This window comes from Podarcis pityusensis, assembly GCF_964106645.2.
Source record: "Podarcis pityusensis genome assembly, chromosome: 3".
NCBI classification, from domain to species: Eukaryota; Metazoa; Chordata; class Lepidosauria; order Squamata; family Lacertidae; genus Podarcis; species Podarcis pityusensis.
The window spans coordinates 43332695-43345204 of record NC_138026.1 but is presented as its reverse complement, the minus strand read 5'-3'; the positions used below and the strand labels follow the sequence as shown (position 1 = coordinate 43345204).

Here is a 12510-nt window from a genome sequence, read left to right as displayed (position 1 = left end):
GCTGTCTGCGGGCAAACGCCGGCTCCCTCGGCCAGTAAAGTGAGATGAGCCAGAGTCGTCTGTGACTGGACCTAACGGTCAGGGGTCCCTTTATCTTTATAGCTTCACTATTATCACCAGTTCCCTTGCCATTGGTAATTACTGAACATACTCCACCAAATCTGGCTATTGTGATTTCTTAACCCTTTTCTCACAACCCTCTTGGAGCAAAGATTGCAAAAACTTGTTTACTTTTCGACTCCAGGACCTCTCTCTCTCTCTCTCTCTCTCTCTCTCTCTCTCTCTCTCTTTCTTTCTCTCTTTCTCTCTCTCCCCCTCTCCCTCTCCCTCTCCCTCTGCCCTCCCTCTTTTTACTTCATCGAAGTTGGTAACATCATTGGAGTTTCACCTCAGAGAAGTTATGGGAGTTAAGTCTATGGTTGGTATGAAAAAAGTCGCAGATTCAGTATTCAGGTGAAAAGATTTCTAGTACTACTAGTAGTAGTGCTAGGAAAAGCTTCTGAAAGTTGAAAAGCTTCCAACTGAAAGAGAAAAAGAGGAAGCATCTAAGGATGATGTGCAGAAAGAGAAATGAATCTCACAGATACCCAACATGTTTCAGCCCAAAATGCAATAATATAACACTATATAATTTTCCCCCACTCGTTTTACAATTGTTATTATAATGCATTCTAAGTTTTAAATTTTTTTAATGTGTGGTTGAGTCATTGTATAATAAATGTTAATATTGTCATTTTAGATAAGCCATTTGTTTAGCCAAAATGATTTGGGCACATTTTAAAAAATAAAGAACACATTCCTTTGTTAGCATTTGTTCCAATCAGGAGAGACAGTACTTGTTGTCTATCTCAGTGTAAAGCAACTTCATTATTTTCATTTCCAGCCCAGAATAAGAGTGGGACAGCTTCGGAACTGTGACTCTCATTCACTTCTTTTTAACTTGAAAGCGAACCACAATCACACAGATAATTGTCTAGCAGATAATTGTTTTTACGCCAGTTCTTATCCCTATGTTCAAGTAAGGATGCCTGAGAAATTTGCATTCTTATTTCCAGTGTGAATTAATCTGATCTTTCTCACACTGATGTGTGGATTGGACCAGCCAATCCTTATTTAAATGGTATTTCATGAAATTTTTAATCCAGATTTTAAGAAAAATGCAAATAAATGTGGAAACGGGATAGAACAGATTTGTGAATGAACATATGCAAGAATGGCATGGACTGGACCTATCCTTCCCTACCTGCAAGTACAACCATTTTAGCGGCTGTAGATTTCCTTCTGGATCCACCATGTAACTCTGAGAGATGAATTTTGCCCTAAGCATTTTATTTTAAGGAGAAGCGTTGCATCTCTAGAGCATTTTATTTTCTACAGTAGCTACCGTCTCGAGTTTTCCTTTTCTCTCCCCCACTCTGAAGACTCAAGAACAACAAAAGGCTTTTCTTATTGCAGTGTTTAGAGGTCTAGTAACAAAGGTTGTTGAGGTTCTTTTCTTCTGTATTTTTACGCTTCATATAATTTTAAATTAATAGGTCCACCCTTCATCTTGAGAACTCTTTTCAGCAGATATTTCCTAGTTTTTCCCATGACGTTTCGGCCTATTTCTTCAGATAACTGTGTGGTGTAAAAGAGGTTATTGTTTGCTGCCTGAGAACAAGTATCTGCAAGTATGTTAGTCTGGTTGGTACAGGATTTCAAGACTGGGTGGTATTTGACTCAGGGGCAGAGTTTGGACATGTGGATTCATTTTAACCCCAGGGACTTCTTTTTTGTCACTATGCTGCATATTTCCTGGGTCTATAGAATCAAAGGTGCATTGGCTTGGAAACTTGTTTGCTTGTATTAATATTTGATACAGGAAAAATAAGTAATTTGTGTCCTTCCCTGCCATGTGGGCTCATGGTGGTAACAACATATGATTCTACGATGGCCCTAAATACCGATCTCAGAGGCCCTCTTCACTCTCTACCGCTGGTCATGTTGTGTGATCATTTTCCAAAGCAACTATTCTATTATTATTTTTTAAAGATATTTATTAAGATTTTCAAAATGTTACAAAACAAAAACAAAAAAAGAAAAAAGTACAAAAATAAAAATGGCTAAAAACAACTCAATCTTTCCATTACTTATTTTTCATTAGCTTATTTCCCGGACCTCCTCACGCCTCCCTTTTTTGTATTCCAGTTCAGTTTGTTGGTTCAGCAAATCCTTACCCTCTTTGTTTATCCTAATCTTTAATCTTAAAATATTGTAACGTTAAGTTTTTACCTATTAATAATCCATTTTTCATATTCCCTTATAGTATTACAGCTGAAAGCCACTTAATTTCTATCCAACATCATTCTAACATTAATTAATTTTACAATATTTCTGTAAATAGTCCTTAAATTTCTTCCAATCTTCTTCCACCGACTCTTCTCCCTGGTCTCGGATTCTGCCAGTCATTTCCGCCAGTTCCATATAGTCCATCACCTTCATCTGCCATTCTTCCAGAGTGGGTAGATCTTGTGTCTTCCAATACTTTGCGATGAGTATTCTTGCTGCTGTTGTGGCATACATAAAAAAAGTTCTGTCCTTCTTTGGCACCAATTGACCGACTATGCCCAGGAGAAAGGCCTCTGGTTTCTTCAAGAAGGTATATTTAAATACCTTTTTCAATTCATTATATATCATCTCCCAGAAAGCCTTGGGCACGTCCACCAAAGGTGAAAGAATGTACCTTCAGTTTCTTTACATTTCCAACATTTGTTATCGGGCAAATGATAAATTTTTGCAAGCTTGACTGGGGTCATGTACCACCTGTATATCATTTTCATAATATTCTCTCTTAAGGCATTACATGCCGTAAACTTCATACCTGTGGTCCATAACTGTTCCCAGTCAGCCATCATTATGTTATGTCCAACATCTTGTGCCCATTTGATCATAGCAGATTTCACCGTTTCATCCTGAGTATTCCATTTCAACAGCAAGTTATACATCTTTGACAAAATCTTAGTTTTGGGTTCTAAGAGTTCTGTTTCTAATTTTGATTTTTCCATCTGGAAACCAATTTTCTTGTCCAAATTATATGCCTCCATTATCTGATAATAATGAAGCCAGTCTTGCACTTTGTTTTTTAATTTCTCAAAACTCTGCAATTTCAGTCTATCTCCATCTTGTTCCAAAATTTCCCAATATTTCGGCCATTTGGCCTCCATATTGAGCTTTTTCAGAGCTTTCACTTCCATCGATGATAGCCACCTTGGGGTTTTATTTTCCAATAAGTCCTTATATCTTATCCAAACATTAAACAATGCTTTCCTGACAATATGGTTTTTAAATGCTTTATGTGCTTTGACCTTATCATACCACAGATATGCATGCCATCCAAATACATTATTAAAACCTTCTAGGTCCAAAATGTCAGTGTTTTCAAGAAGCAGCCATTCTTTCAACCAGCAAAAAGCTGCTGATTCATAGTAAAGTTTAAAGTCTGGCAGGGCAAATCCACCCCTTTCCTTTGCATCAGTTAATATCTTAAATTTTATTCTGGGCTTCTTGCCCTGCCAGACAAATCTAGAGATGTCTCTCTGCCACTTCTTGAAGCAATCCATTTTGTCCACAATTTGCAATGTTTGAAACAAAAACAACATTCTAGGCAATACATTCATTTTTATCGCAGCAATACGACCCAGCAGTGAAAGCTTCAAATTTGACCAAATTTCTAAATCTTTTTTCACTTCAGCCCAGCATTTTTCATAGTTGTCTTTAAATAGGTTCCCATTTTTTGCTGTCATATTAATCCCCAGGTATTTCACTTTCTTAACCACTGTTAAACCTGTTTCATTCTGAAACCTCTCTTTCTCAATCGGTGTTAAGTTTTTCTCTAAAACCTTGGTTTTTAACTTATTTAAATCCAGCAACCTGACCAAATTCTTGAATCAGTTCTAAAACCCTTTTGGTACTAGATTCTGGCTCCTGTAGCGTCAGTACTAAGTCATCTGCAAATGCTCTCAATTTGTACTGTTTAGCTCCGACTTGTATACCTTTAACCAACTGGTCCCTTCTAATCATATTCAGCAAAACCTCCAGGACCGATATAAACAGCAATGGGGAAATTGGGCAGCCTTGTCGTGTCCCTTTTTCTATCTTAAATTCTTCCGTCACCACATTATTTACAATTAGTTTAGCCTTTTGTTCTGAATAAATTGCACTTATACCGTTTTCGAAACCTTGGCCTACCCCCATCCCCTGTAGGTTCTTCTTCATAAAACTCCAAGAGATATTGTCAAAAGCTTTCTCCGCGTCCACAAATATTAAAACTGCTTTAGTATTTATGTTCACTTCTAGTTTTTCCAAAATATCAATTATATTCCTCAAATTGTCAGACAAGTGTCTTCCCGGGAGAAAGCCCGCTTGGTCTTTATGGATCTCTTCCATCAACACTTTTTTCAATCTCTTGGCCAAAATGTCTGTAAAAATTTTGTAATCCACATTGAGTAATGATATGGGGCGGTAGTTCTTAAGCTGAGTCTTTTCAGTCTCTGTTTTCGGTATAAGTGTAATATACGCTTCTTTCCACGACTCTGGTGCCCTTTTCCCTTCCAATATTTCATTACAGACTTCCTTTAAAGGTTGCAATAACCACTCTTTCAAGGATCTATAGTATCTGGAAGTCAGCCCATCCGGTCCTGGAGATTTGCCCAGTTGCATGTTTTGTATGGCACCTTCTACTTCCTGTTCAGATATTTTATAATTCAACATTAATTTACTTTCTTGAGAGATTTTTTGTAATCCATTTGTCTTCAAAAATCGATCTATGTCCATTTCTTTCTGTGGCCCTTGTGTGTATAATTGTTTAAAGTACCTCTGGAAACAGTTTCTAATCTCAGTTGGGTTGTGAATGTTCTTTCCTTCCACTTCTAAATTTGTGATAGTATTTAATTTTTGCCTTTTTTTCATTTGCCAAGCCAACAATTTCCCACATTTATTAGCTGATTCAAATGTTTTTTGTCTCACAAAGCAACTATTCTATTCCGAACTTAAAAATGGAAAGCTTAATGCTGGTGGTCAACAAAAGAGGTTTAAAGACTGTCTCAAGGCAAATCTAAAAAAAATGTAGTATAAACACTGACAACTGGGAAACATTGGCCTGTGAGCACTCCAGTTGGAGAACATCCTTTACCAAAGGTGTCATAGGCTTTGAAGACACTCAAACTCAGGACGCAAGGGAGAAACATGCTAAGAGGAAGGCACACTTGGCAAATCTACACCATGATCAACTCCCGCCCAGAAACCAATGTCCCCTTTGTGGAAGGGCGTGTGGATCCAGAATTGGCCTCCACAATCACTTATGGACCCATTGTTAAAACTATGTTTATGGAAGACAATATTACTCGGCTACGAGTGATCGCCAAAGAAGAAGACTATTGAGGTACATCAGGGCCCTTTCCGTAAGTCCTTTTCAGCTTCCGCTCTTGACGCCTTCAAACAGACCTTGAAAACGTTGATATTGGCTTCCTTTATGTTTAGCTGATCCTAGTTTTTGTTGTTGTTTGTTGCATCATATTGTTTGCTATCTGGGGAACCTCCAGCCTATGGGCCAAATTTGGCCTGCCAGGGATTAAATTTATCCAGTTAGGCCATTCCCCCAAATTCATGTCTACTTGCTCTGCATCTGACATATGTGGGGCATATAGACATGTGCTAACAGTGCGCAAATGAAGTTTGCTCCTGACAGTCCATTGGCAAGGGAAAGCAGGTTTTGTCTCTACCACCCATCAGTTGATGGGAGGTAAAACTGAAGCTTTGGACTCTTTGCAAATACTCCATGGTGCTTTGAAGTCCTGACTTTGGAACTTCAAAGTGTCTAATCACATGTTGTCATTTGGCCCATGAGGCTAGAATCTGATAAGGATCTGGCCTGTAGCACAAAAAAGAAGGTTCCCCACCTCTGTTGGATGTCAGTGTGTTACATACATTTTCCTTTCAGGATTTCCTGATATATAAAATGCATGTGCTATAGTGTTTTTGTCTGGCAATTCATCTTTTTTGTATTAGCATTGTTTTAGCTTGGAGAGCTCCAAGGATTGCTGGGCTATAATATCCACAATCCTTGACTGTTGGCTGGATCTACTGTGCAGTCAAAAAACATCTGGAGGGCCAAATAACCCCCATCCAGTGTTAGTGAATGATATTTTACCCCTTACAGACTAATTAAAATATGTCCACTGCAGCTCTACCTGATTATAGAGTGCTAGTGTTTTGCCTGCAATTTTCATTTGGACGAATAGAGAATACTTTTCAAAAATGAGTGAAAAATAGATGCATTCTGTGCTATAATATTGTGTATATCTTTAGGTTTTGTCCGTAATGCTAGGTACATATGATCCTTAATGTATTCCTCCCGCTATTAAGACAGTGTCATACAGCTTTCTTACTGCTAGGTAATATCAGCTTCATTGTAGAGACTGATCACTGGTGAAAGAACTAGGTTGTACAGCATGCTCTTCAGCTTCAGATAACCATTAGAGGAATATAGTAGACCTCAGGAATATAGATGTGGGCCACCGCTGCCTGATCAAAAGATACTGCTGAGGAATGATTTTGTGGTACAGTAGTTTGGAAACCCAACACACCTTTTAGTGGGAAGTTAAAATTCCTGGAGTGCAAACATGCTGCAAACACCATAGTAAAGCTTTGCTTGTATCGTGTATTAAAAGAGTTTAGTGCAGGACATAAGAGTAAACATTGTCAGGTTTTGGAATACAACTCCCATGAATGTGACTAATGGTCAGGAATGGTGGGAGTCATAGTCTAACATTTTGAGGACACCACACATTGACTGCCCTTGGTTTAGTGCAGACGACTGATCCTAGCTAATAGGATCAGTCGTCAGGGATGATGGGAATTGTAGTCCCAAAAAGCTGGAGGGCCAGGTTTGGCCATGCCTGATTTAGTGTGTAGGCATTTGAATAGAAATTATATGACTGAACCCACCTTGGTGCCCAAGAGACTAGTATCAGTGCGAGGGAGGTACTTCTGAGACACTCAACTAGGATCTAGATGGAAAAAAATAAGTGGGGCTGCTGTTTCCTTGGCTGACAGCTGTAATACTACCGCTACAGCCACGCATCAGTCACCACCCCTTATGAATTGTGCTTGCTGCCCATCCGAAAATCATTTCCATGCACAAGAAATTGACTTAATAAGCTTGAATATTTGAACATGTGGTATTGAGTCCAAGGGTATTTTTACTTGAATACTGTGTGTGCGGCTGACTACATTTCAAGCTTTTAAGAGTAGCAAGTACAAAATTTGCTGAGCATTCCAATTTGCTTTCATCAGCGAATGTTTGGTTGCAATTGAAATAATACCAGGCTAACAAAAGGGATAGTCATTGTTCCTCCTAAAGTAGCCATTACACAGGGCTATACTGCTTGGAGAAGTAAACATTTCTACAATAGGCAAAGTGTAGCTTCAAAACACACAAGCAATCCTTCTGACCCATCTGATTTTATTTGATTGGGATGTTTGTGTGTGTTCAGTTGCTGTTTAATTATCACACCCTCAGTCCAGCTTTGAAATTCTCAGAATGTAGTGAAGCTCACTTCTGTCAGGGTTTTGTTTGTTTTTGTTTTTGTTTTGTTTTTAAACTCATTTCCAAGAAAGCAGTGTGTGTACAGAGGGCGCCACGGCAATGCCTGGATCGGTTGAGACTGCACCCTATTTTTAACATGCTGTATCAAGTGTCAGTGCTGCCAGGTTTAAATCCGTGTGTGTGTGTGTGTGTGTGTGTGTGTGGTGTATGTATGCACTTGCTCCCTCTGAGATCTCTTGTACAAACAGGAATGCCTCTCTATGCCTTGTTTACAGTACAGCAGTGCATTCTTGAATAATTATAGTAAAAAGACCTTGGCGGGATACTCTGTGAGCTAAAGTTTACTTTCAGACTGGTGAATGAGAGAAAATCTTTGCTGGGAAGGGTTTGTTTTTTTTAAGGAAGTTGTGAGTGTGTGTGTGTGTGTGTTTTATAAAGCAGACATAGAAAGAAACATGCGGCTCTGGAGGGAAATACTCCGTGCTTTACAGTTGCTTGTGTGGATGGGAACCAGATGGTAAGCTGGGATACCCGCTCGGATATCTGAGGAGCCAAACATATGGTTAATAGTTAGGAGAAATAGCTTTCAGAGCCAGGGCTTTGCTGACTGCTTCACGTTACAGATTGCTACAGTGTGTCATTACATTGCCAAGCTAAGTGCTTAATACCCACTGTGTGCTCTGGGCACGCACTTGCACAAACGACTTTCAGCTCTTTACTGGCACAAAGTAAGAAACTGATGTCATATATGCAGCTTCAGAAATGCCACTTTCCTCCTCCCTGCTCTGTCTGCCGCGGCGAAGCTGTAGAGTGCTTCTTCTTCCTCTCTGTCTCCCTTCCTTTCTCTTTCTCTTTTTTATAAGCTGAGTCCCAATGCCAATCAGTTTTCTTGTTGTTCTGCGTGTGCTTGTGTGTTTTTCTGTGCTCCATATATTACCAGTATGTCATATTTTTTAATAACCGGAAGCTTAGCCTGGATTGCAGCATTGCCCTTACTTGCCCACCATTTGAAGTTCTTGTTTTGGAAGCTTTTGGGGGGTAAAACCATGGCCCCATGTTATCTAAGGAACTGCTGAGCTCATTCATCTGCTTTTCATGGCCCGCTTCCTTTTATTTTTAGCCAAATCCGTCAGGCCTGACAGGCGGGTAATTTGAGCCAGAGAAAGGGCAAAGCTCCAGGTCTCTTCCACAAAGCAATTCTTCCCTCCCTCCCTCCTGGGAAGGCTCCAAACTTGGCCTGCTTGAGGCAGATGGATTTGTTGAGTCATGTGAGATCATTTACACAAAAACACAGCGAGGCAGTGAAGGGGGGGGTTGAGGTGGAAAAGAAGTGTGGGGGAGTGGGAAGAGGGGGGTTAGCCGAGGAGGAGATGTGGGTGGGTGGGAGAGTGTGCATTGCTGTTGACTCTGCTGGCGAGTGTAGGAAATCTTCAGTGAAGCAGCTAGACAGTGGAATGCAGCAGATTTATTCTTGTATAAGGTAATGTCTAGTTTACAGTATAGGGTGGAGACACGGCAAAGGGATTCGCTTAAAATTAAAGCCACAACGCGTCCGTCCAAGTGGAGCGGGTAGGCTGTTCCCTTCGACTAGTGGGTCACAGTAGCAGTCCAACCACTTGTGACAGGATTGCGTATTTTGAAGCAGAGAATGCCTCTCGCAGTTCGGAAAACCCTGCCTGTGTGATGCAATACGGAGTTTGCTTTGTTTTGACTCCAGCATGACTGTGGTGTGGGGGATGGGGGTGGTGGTGGAAGGAAGAGCTGGAATGCAACGTGAGCAACATGGGCAGGTCCTTCCAGAAATTATTTAACAAGACAGCTAAGGGTGGGAAAACCAGTCAGCATTTCAGTACACTGAATCTGCATAGAACAGCAGTCATGGCAGGACGGAGAGCCGGGGGTGGGGGGTGGGTGTTCCCCTGCACCCCACCCCACTCCTGAAAAATAGATGGGTGGTTTTGGTGGTGGTCTTCATGACTGAGCGTATCTACATTTACATTCCAAATGGTGGGTTTGCAAAACTGATTTGAAAGGTTTGGTTGGGGGGGGTGAGAATGCCATTGTAATAAAGCAGACTTTGAAGTACAATTTCAAATTTGATCAGAACACTTTGTTTTAATGTTTCATATGAGGTAGGTATGAGGAAAATTGTGGATTTTAAAATTATGTGGATCTGCCAGATTCTATAGCTGGAATAGAAGCAAAATATGCAAACTGGGTGGTGTGTGCAAGAAGAGTGGTGGTGTTTTTTTAAGTGCTAATATATTTAAACTAGGAATATTTAAATTTGGTTTTGTTGGGTCCCCTGCCCCATTTGCCTTGTACCTACTCCAGTCTCTTTCTTTCTTTCTTTCTGGATGAAATATATATATATTTATCTACAGAAACAATTTCTTTGTGTGTATATTGTTGAAACCAATATTCATATTTTGCATTGAATGATAAAATAATGTTTTTACTTTGAACCAGGATGTTTCAGTGGGTTCTATCTCCTTCCTCCCATATCTTCCTCCTTGTTTCCCCTTCTTCTAAAAATAGGACAGGGGCACCCGGCTAGTTGAATTATAATTCAATCTGTTCTTGATTTATTTTTGACTTTCAGTGTGCCTATTAATGAAGCTGATACTTCAGACTGTGAGTCGTGGCTCACATGCTGGAATGCTTCTCCATACACAGAAGGGGAGAAATCCCTGCACATAGAAAAGTAGTGTGTCAGGAAGAAGGCTAGGATATTCTGTAGAGGAGTATTCCATCATGTAAGCCCTGACTTCACTCTATAGTAACATACCCTCACCCCAATAAGAGCTAAGCCATAACAATGTCTCTTTCTTTGGGGATCCAACTACACATTGTACTCAGATACATTCATCATAAGCCCAATATCTGTTTTTCCTAGGGAAAAGTGGCTTTGGAGTAGAGATTTGAAGAGGTGGTGGTGTGCTTGTGTCCACATAATATGTTCAATCCTTTCTTTCGCCTCCGGCACCAATCTGTTCCCAACCCAAATGACTTCCAAAGCATAATTGCCTTCATGGCAACCGACCGCTTCACATTGGAGGGGTTGGCACACAAAGGCTCTTATGCCCCAACCATACCTATAGTGGAATGTGTGACATGGGTTCTGATTGTGAATAGTTTCTTAGATCCTTCACCCCCCTTTTGGGGGTGCCTATGTCATACCTAGGATTATGCCCTGAAGGCACATGGTGCAGACAGTTTGCTGACACTGATAAGTTTTAGGTCTGGTCAGTGCAGGGATGGAGGACCACATAGGAAACCACATGTGTGCTGCTTAGGGTTCTGCAATGGAAGATTATGAAAAAAAGGAATGTAGCACATAATACAAAGTTCAGAAACATCAACATTTGCAGGCATTGTGGGGGTACTTTTAATAAGTGTTTTGAAAATGGTGCTCTAAGCTCAATAGCAACCTTGTAGCATATATTACAGTGGGACCTCAGGTTACATACGCTTCAGGTTACATACACTTCAGGCTACAGGCTCCGCTAACCCAGAAATGGTACCTCGGGTTAAGAACAGGATGAGAACAGAAATCGTGCTCTGGTGGTGTGGCAGCAGCAGGAGGCCCCATTAGCTAAAGTGGTGCTTCAGGTTAAGAACAGTTTCAGGTTAAGAACGGACCTCCAGAACGAATTAAGTAGTTAACCCGAGGTACCACTTTATTTGTTTAGCGGAGTTGTTTGTTTCCCCAGCTTATATGCTTGGCAAAAAGTCTAGATGTTTTGACTTTTCTAGTAGTTTGTCTGATCAGTTAGCTAGCACCTGACTAGTTGTTTGCTGAAGTATTGCATACTGTATTCTGAAATCATTTTCTGCCTGTTTGCTTACATCAGCATCACAGTTTGGTTCGGTGTTGCCTGTATTTCCCAAATGTCTGAGGTCCAGGATACTTTAGCTTATGTTGATCTTCGAGTTATCCATACGGCTGACCACTGTGCAATCCGAATATTCTGTAACACCTTCTAATGCTATTCTTTTTCTTGAGGCATTTTTCTGTGTTAAAATATTCTGAGATACTGTATTTTTAAATCAAACATACAAGCAGTACTCATGATAAACATTAGTTGTACTGCCACACCATACTGACACGACAAATCGCATCCTAGTATTAGACTGGGTCCTGCCAGATACATATAAAAGCACTTGGTTCCTTGAAATCCCCTTCATCTTCTCCTGCTCATAATGCCCCAGGCCCTGGAATCAGTTATTACTCATCAGGTACTTATCATGGGCCTGCCTCGCCTCCTCCATCTACCACATTAGTTGCTCATAAAACACATTGAATATTTATGCTGGAAAAAATAATCCGCATCTTCCTCTTTCAGTGTTAAATCCTGTTAAATTAATCCCAAGCATCCCTAGACAAAGCTGGGAAATACAGTGGTACCTCGGGTTACAGACGCTACAGGTTACAGACGCTTCAGGTTACAGACTCCGCTAACCCAGAAATAGTACCTCGGGTTAAGAACTTTGCTTCAGGATGAGAACAGAAATTGCACAACGGCGGCACAGCGGCAGCGGGAGGCCCCATTAGCTAAAGTGGTACCTCAGGTTAAGAACAGTTTCAGGTTAAGAACGGACCTCCGGAAAGAATTCAGATCTTAACCTGAGGTACCACTGTACCTCTTTTTGAAACTCTGGGGACCCACTGCAAGTCAGAGTTGGCAATCCTGAACAAGATGTCCACTGATCTAAGTTCCTCAACTGTCTAGAACTCTAGTGTGACCAATGGTTCCAGTATGTGCTGTGAGCCTGGAAAGTGAAATCCAGTAAAGCAAAATAAAATATCTTTTCCTCATGTAGTGTCCTGCAGATTCACTGCATAAGCCTTTTTTGAATCCTATCATTTGTTGATGCATAAATGGATACATTTTCTAGTGCTGGTGACAACTTTTATGGTTGAT

General features: G+C 40.5%; 1 protein-coding gene across 4 annotated transcripts in view; it reads left to right on the top strand.

Moving 5' to 3' along the window:
* The window catches only part of BACH2 (BTB domain and CNC homolog 2), a 220717-nt gene that overhangs the window by 95103 nt on the left and 113104 nt on the right, over positions 1 to 12510 (top strand). Inside the window, exon 1 of one of the 4 annotated variants that reach the window (XM_080999868.1) lies at positions 8973 to 9065. The exons of the other annotated variants lie outside the window; for them this stretch is intronic. The gene's annotated coding sequence lies outside the window, so the exon portion shown is untranslated. Of the gene's footprint in view, positions 1 to 8972; positions 9066 to 12510 lie in introns of those variants that run through there. 4 annotated transcript variants of the gene reach the window in all.